This window comes from Octodon degus, unplaced genomic scaffold, assembly GCF_000260255.1.
Source record: "Octodon degus isolate 3935 unplaced genomic scaffold, OctDeg1.0 scaffold00453, whole genome shotgun sequence".
Taxonomy (NCBI): Eukaryota; Metazoa; Chordata; class Mammalia; order Rodentia; family Octodontidae; genus Octodon; species Octodon degus.
Window position 1 is genome coordinate 222,333 of NW_004525029.1, and position 7,963 is coordinate 230,295.

Below are 7,963 nucleotides of genomic sequence, written 5' to 3' on the forward strand. Positions count from 1 at the left end.
CTGGGCTACATAACCAAGTGCAACTTCATGATGAGGTCCTGTCTCAAAGAAGGAAAGAATGAAAGAAAGGATAGGGATGGAGGGAGGGAGGGAGGAGAAGGGAAGAGGGCGGGGAAGAAGTAGGGGGAAAGGGGGTAGGGAGGAGAGGGGAAGGAGAGAGACAGACAGAGAGAAAGAGAGAGAGAGAGAGAGAGAGAGAGAGAGAGAGAGAGAGAGAGAGAGAGAGAGAGTCACTATAGTAACAGCTCTCAGAGCTGTGCATATTTCTTGTGGGCCCCTGCCAAACTCAGAACCAACAATGATTTTTTATGGATACCTGAGGCATAGACAGCTTCACTCATGAGTTTCTACCTTTTGATCCAAAATCCTACTTTTGGATATATAGCCAAAGGAGATATTGTCAGCACACTATCCACAATAGATAAAGTATTAGGTCTACTTGGTGCCAGTCAGTTGAGGAATAGAAAAAAATTAAGGATTTATTCACTATTCTGCCATAAAAATTGAGCTGTGTTGTTTGCAGGAAGGATGGGTCTGCGCGTTATTATGTTACATCAAAGAAGGAAGATGCTAAAAGACAAATACTAAGTATTGTCTTTCATAGAAAAGTTTAAACTGGGAAGATAGTTCAGCTGCACATCACCTTCCTGGCAGGAGCAAGGTCCTGAGTTTGATTGGAGGTAGTAAAAATATGATCTCTTATAGAAGTTTAAGAAAAATGAACTTGAATGTAGGAAAGTAATTATTATAGGTTGAGAAGGAGCAGGTCCGTGAAAAGAAAGTGAATGTGATCAGTGGGTGTTGTATATCAGTACATGTACTAAAATGACACACTGAATTATGTTAACATGTACAATCAATATTTTTAATAAAAATGATTTGGATTAAAAAAGAGACAAGAACAAAAATTTAATCTTTCTTGAAAGCAAGCGGTAATACTCAAACTTATGTCCTACCTTATATATCTGTTAATCTCACCAATAGATTTGACAATAAAAATAGATAATATATCAACCATTGTTAATCAGTTATTCTTGTTTAGAAAATCTGTACCATATGTATTGTTGTATGTTCCCGTGCTTCTGTTTTTGAAAACTAAATATATAAATTGCCGTGACCCAAAGAATAGTACTGATATTTTCATTATGTCTACTATTAAAAATGGAGCACAGATCAATAGCAAAGAAGGCTCTCATAGGGTAGGTACAGCAAAAATTTCCAAGGTGACCTGGTCTATGGTCACTCAGGCCCTGATCAGGAGCAGGAGATGTGCATAGCATAGCTGTGAGGACTTGGCCAGCTGGAGGAGCTGTAGAGACCTAAGAGGAATGGAAATTACAGGGGAAACCCAGCCTACATCTTGGAACAGCTTGAAGTTGCAGGTGTATAGCCCCCGGGTTGAGAAACACTTATGTGATAAGAACAGATGACAACAGTACATACACAGCCTTCAGAAACTCAAGCTCTACTCTCAGCAGACCCTTGCAGAACCTCAGCAGATAATGCTGGGGAATGGATATGATGGAGACACAGCTCATTTGCCTTTATCTGGCACTTGTCCCACCATAGCAAATCAATGTCTGCACATACAGAAGACAACCTGGGTACCTTGGAGGGTACTCCTGATCCACAGCAGGTGGGAGGTGTATTAGGCAGAGGTGCTGGTGGGCTATAGGTGCACCATACCTAGGAAAATTGGGTTATGAGTTTCAGCTCCATATTTGAAAACACAGGACACACCATGCTAGGTAACACCATTGATTTTTGATGACTTGCACTGAAGTGACATTATCCACCACACCCAAAGCCAAAGAGCAGCCTCTACCACTTCAACCAGGATCACCAAGCACAGGACTTAAGCTGCAACTCAAATCACCAGCTTCAGCTAGATTTCCTTAGAATCTTCTCATTTTAGGCCTGCGAGATATTTCAGTGAATTAATCCCCTGCTTTGGCAAGCTCAGGGACCAGGGTAACATCCCATGGACCAAGGTTGCATCCCTGGTCACACAGGATGCATTGGTCCCACCCCTAGGGCACACTCAGCTGGAGACCAATCTGGGCAAGGTTGTGCACACCTGTAACCTAACCCTGTGGAGGCTGAAAAATGGAGGATGACTGCTAGTCCAAGTTCTGTATGGAAAGTCTACCAAATTCATAAGTTGAAAAAAAATTCATTTTTAAATATTTGTTTCATTTTTTATAGATGAGTGCATTGGAGGACATTTGGAATAAGTAGTAGAATTTCAATGTTCCCAACATGTCTCAAGTAATAATAAATGATATTCACAGAAAGCTGTCAAAATACCAAACATTATTGTGAATTTCTTGTATGTAAAATCTGAATTATAATTAATCTTTAAACAACTCCAGGAGAGGAAAGGGAGTTACTTCTACTGTTATTTTGCAAACTGTCAAATTGAGGGCAGAGAAAGCAGTAATTTGCCTGATGTCATGCATTTTAGTAAAAGCCGTAGGAAACCAAAGCAGCAATATGTCTTTAAAATATATGTTCAAATGGCTCTGAGATTCTTCTATTTTTAAGTGAAATAATACCGCAAACATCACACACTTACATATAAAGTTCAATTGGTGATTTATTAGCATCTGAGGCTTTCTAGATTATGTCTACATACATATGTAGGAAGTTGGACTTTGGAGAAACGAGGACACTACCGAAGTTGAAGAAACTGCTATTCCAGATTCCCTGAGATGTGCCTTGATTGGGGAAGATTCCACAGTTGTTTTTCATTGTTGTTGTTTCTTTTTGTGGCTGTGATGTTAGTAGTCAATGTACTTGTCACCCTTTGAGATTTCTTAAAAATATTTTTCATCAAATCCTAGTCAATGACAGTGAAAATGAGCTTCAGTGGCTACCCAGTGAGTCACAAGGCCAAGACTCAGAAATTTCCATTTGACATGGTCTGTCTTGATTTATGTTTTCCTTACTAGGCTGTGAGCTCAGGACCTTGCATTCATCAGGCTGGCAACTATTCAATGAAGCTCTCTCCTCAGGCCTTTATGCTGTCTTCCTAGAGTCAGAACTCAAGAATTATGTGGCCAGTGGGTACAAAGGGGTTTCAGGAAATGTGCCGTAAGTCCTTGCCCTTGTCTCACAAGGGTTATCCACCCCTCTTGTCTGCTACAGCAGATGTTGATACTGCTTACAGAGCAAAGATCAGCACAGCAGAGCTAATACTCACCTTCATGCTCATATTTACATAATAAGGATCAGAAACCAGTACTGATCTTGTGCCTGCAAAATGAATCCCTATGCTGCTGTTCCTCACCTGGGTCATGAGATCTTCAGTTACCTGAGTTCTGTGTTTGGCATTCTTTTTTGGCATTCTTCACAAATGAATCTGTCACCCACTTTACTTCAGCAGATCATTAATAGACCTCGCCTATATCCCATGTGTGGTGCTCAGAAGTCATGCATTTCCCACCCTGTCACATGTGCAGCTCATCTCAAGACATGGTCCATGGAGGATTTTCTTCTATGACTGCATCTCACAGGAGGAACACAGCATGATGAAGGCTATAAAGTATTCACTTGAGGGCCAGAAGTGAATTTTCAGGTGAGGTTTTGGTCACAAGTACAAAAGACTTAATTTCAGTTCCTTGACATCATAGCTAATAGGAAGGTAAAGTATTGTACAACTCGACAGGAGCATTTTGAGAAATAAAAAAATGCATTCAGAACAAAACTTAAGTACTTTTGTACAAAACAACAAAAACGAACAAGCAAAAATCCACTTAGTCCGTGGTAGGTTTTTTCATTAGTGACTGACTGGAAATTTTTGAAAGGTCTGGAATAAGAGCTGGCTAAATAGCTCAGTGGATTAAAGCACATGCAAGCAGGCACAGGGGCCAAGGATTTGATCCCTGGGCCTACCATGCCATCCCCACCGCCGGGGCATGGAGACATGACAATTGAGTGTGCCTGTGGTAGCACAGGTCTGTAATCCCAGATCTTGGGAGGCTGTAAACAGGCAGAACACTATGAGTCTGATCTAGTAAGTGAGACTCTGAACATCCTGTAGACCCTTCGCTAAAATACAAAAAAAAAAAAAATTCTCGTATAAAATTGGAGTCGAGCTATTCCCAGACTTTAGAAGCAAGTGACCCATCAGTCAAGTTCCTTTGTTGAAATAATTCAGAGCACCCCAGTGCACTTCTCATTGAAGTCATCCATTGTGTAACCCTGGACCTAACCATAGTAACATGATTGCTAGTAAGCAAGGCATGAATTATAATATCACTCAATCATTCCGCAACATCTAGCCAGTCTCAAATTTCTAATTTAAGACAAGTCAGCTCAAAATGATGAAGATCAAAGTAAAAAATCTGAAGTGCAGACAAATATACACAAAAGTTTCATTTTTGAAACAAGTTTCAAAACCAATGATGACAACTAAACATAATGAGAATTAGATCTTATCAGCTATTTAGGCTTATGATACAGGGAACTTCTAAATGACGCAGGGAAAAATGATTTCCCGAGCTAACCTGGATTAGTTTGTGTTCTCTAAAACAGAAGAATGAATTTTCAGAACAAAAAGAGGCTATGAGCAGAATATATTTATTGAGGGAAAGAAAGCTCCTGTCTGGGAGCTGGACAGGAGGGGGACCTGAGCAGGTAGTCCCCTGGAAGCTCTCTCTTCTAGGGACTTTTATAGTGTAAAATCATATGGGACTAAGGTGGAGAAAATGGGAATTTGCTTAGGTGGACAAGAGGTAGCACTAAACTATGGTCAGCCAATGGGATTACAAGCACCTTTGCTCAGGTAAAATTGATTCAGTGCAGGACCAAATGGGGAAAGGAGTCACATCATGAAGGGACATGAATGTAGAACAGCACTTCATCAGGTAGCCATCCAGTAGTAGTCAGATTAATGATTATTTTGTCTCCCTCAGGGTGGTGATCAATCTCGGAAGCCAATCTTTAGAGAGATGAGCATTTGTTTGATCTTTGCCTTTAGATCTGGCCTAAGACGGCACCAATCCCTCCCCCAGTTGTAAGGTATCTTGTCTTCTGTGTTATCTCCTTCTAGGGCCTCACCCTGCCTGACTACCTATATATATTCCTAGCTAACTCGGCTGCCTGCAACACGTATATATTGGCAGATATGTATTTATTATACATATATATGTATTTGTGTGTAGGTATAGGTACACGCTTTATGTATGGTTATTTTCCTAGAAAGAGATCTATTTACATGATAAATGTAAATGAAACTGGACAGAGATAAGAATGTATTAAAAATGAGCTCTACGACTTCAGAAATAATTGGTCTTATTCCATGTAACTCAGTAGATGTTGTTCATCTCTTATACAGTTCAACACATTAAGAAGTGGAAGGTCATGTACTGTTGTAGGTTATGAGTTGGTACCCAAGGAAAGGAGAAGACCTACGGAATATAGCTTCAGAGGTCTCCCTGAGGTTAGTCTCTCTCTATGGAGCCTTGAGCCAGGTAAACTTTGCATGTTGGTTGAGAGCTACAAAAGCTAAAGAATATGCATAAGTAATTCGGTGCAAACAAACTAATATCTACATTGCCTTAAGGCATTCACCAGCTAGTTTACCTGTCATTGGTTGGTATATTCCCAGGTAAAGGAACAAAGAACAAACAGGGCTCTGCCTCCAGGAATCTGCTACTACCTTGACTTTGCTTGCTGCAGTAACAAGGAACCAGTTTCCTTAGGCTCTGTTCTTTGTTTCTTGCTCTCTCTGGACGCTAAACTTCTGTCTGACTCATATCACTACAATATAAAATACTTTTTCTTTTATTTTTTACGTCCTGGAATTATACTGTCCAAGACCACCTGAAAGAGAAGCAACTTCTTCATTCTAAATCATGCTAAGTTCCAAGCAATAATTCACAGAACATAAGGACCCCAGCAGATAAAGTCTGGCATGGGAAATCAGGATGATGTACAGTACAGGCTTCCGACATTTTGTCACCTGTGCCTTTCCCCCGGTTCAAAAGGGCTGATGGTCATTAGAGTAAAGTACAAGATGATTCCTTCTCAGGCCAATTGTGGCCTTTATCCCACAGTGCTGTGACACACAGCACATTACTGGAGCTTGTGTGATCCTCTGACAACTGTGTAGACATGTACCTCATTGCAATAAAGGGATTGTTTGAGGCATGGCTGACTCATGAGTGAAACTAAGAGATTTGCAGAAAGATGTACTTTTCACTGTCCTTCATCAGCACTAACTCATCTTAAATAATCAACCCACTCCCCCTCATTTCTGTACGCACAAATGTTCTAGTGAGCATTTCTCAATCAGCATTTGCCAATAGTACAGGACACATGAGAATGGATTTGGGAAAGAAACTCTTCATTTTGCTTTTAGTTATCACCATGCCTGAATTTCTGAAATGTCTTCAGGTACTTTCTGGCCCTTTCTCACCACATACTCTCGCTGCTCACCCACAGAACTGTCATCAGATATCCACTCTCTTACTGCCCTCAGTGTTTTATGACCCATAATCTGTTGGATCAATCCTGTGCTGTCTTGTCCTGGAGGAAATGACCAGAGACACCAAGGCTGAAAGTCTGGATAGACATTGATGTTGATACTTAACTTCAAGGCCATTAGCCACAATTCCCAAACCTCAGTACCATGACCCAAGGCTGGATGATTACAGGGCATAGTGCTCTAGGTGATTCAGGAAATGTTTGGACAGCATTTGCAATAACCCAGATGTCGTCTCTAAGGCACCTGCCTCTCTCACTCAACATCCTGGGCTCCCTCTCAGGTCACTGTGGCTGGTACCTGGTGGAAGTTTTCATGGACTCCATGACATGTAAAAGTTGTATCCCCACCTGCCATCTATCCTTCTCATGTTCTCAATCACCAAGTATGTTAGTCTACTTACTGCTGACAGCATCTACGAAACCTAGCTATTTAGTGTGCAACAGAGGTTGACTACTTACTTCTGTATTAAAAAGATTTTAAAAAATGGAAGAATAAGAAGTTTACATTTTTGTCATGGTGTCATATACTTAACACAACAGAAAATATAAACAACGGATATAATAACTGATTTATAATATGCTTGAGAACACTAATAAAATTAAGAAAAGCTCAAATTTAAGAACACTATCTTTCAACAGTGAGTTTCTCTACATGGAAAGCAAATGACAAATATATGTTAGAAAGAAAGGAAAATTTCACATAAAGAGAGACAGAAAAAGAGAAAACTCACCTATAATGTAGCAAATATGCATATTTGGGTACAAAAGATCAATGATGGCATAGGCCATCATTGGAATCATGTGATTTGCAGTAGTAACGGGGAGATAGGTGCACATAGACAAGAACTCCACAATGAGCATTTGTGTGGAATAGTGCTTTAAAAGACATTCCTTGTAGCATGTGAATATGTGTGCAACTATTTTGTTCACATTTACACTTCTGAATGTTGATCCTCAGGAGAATGGAAGAGATTTTAATATGAACTCTCCCATGATGGTGGTCAATACAATGGAAAAATTGGAAATAGACACCTGTTCAGGGTAAACTGCCTGAAATTTGGGGACCCAGAAATCAAAACAGAGCGGAGATAGATGGGAAGGAGAAAGGAAATGAGACAACATCACGTGGTTTTATTCACAGACAGGAATCCAGCAGTAAAACAGCCCATGTGGTGTGAGTGCTTTGATGGAGGTAGAAATCTGCCACACAGATTGCAGTGTTGGTGGCAAGCGCTTTTGGGAAAATAATCATGGCAACTTTGAACACTTGCTTTATTTATATTTTTATCATCAAAACAGCTTTATTTTTGCCACCAACACACATATGATGCTCTGATTTTGTTTGTCTCAAATATTACATAAGTGTCCATTAAAAATATAAGTTTAGGGGCCGGGGAGATACCTCAATGGAATAAGCGCTTCTCTGGCAAGCGCAAGGGCCTGAGTTCAATCCCCGGTTCCGCCAATATAAATA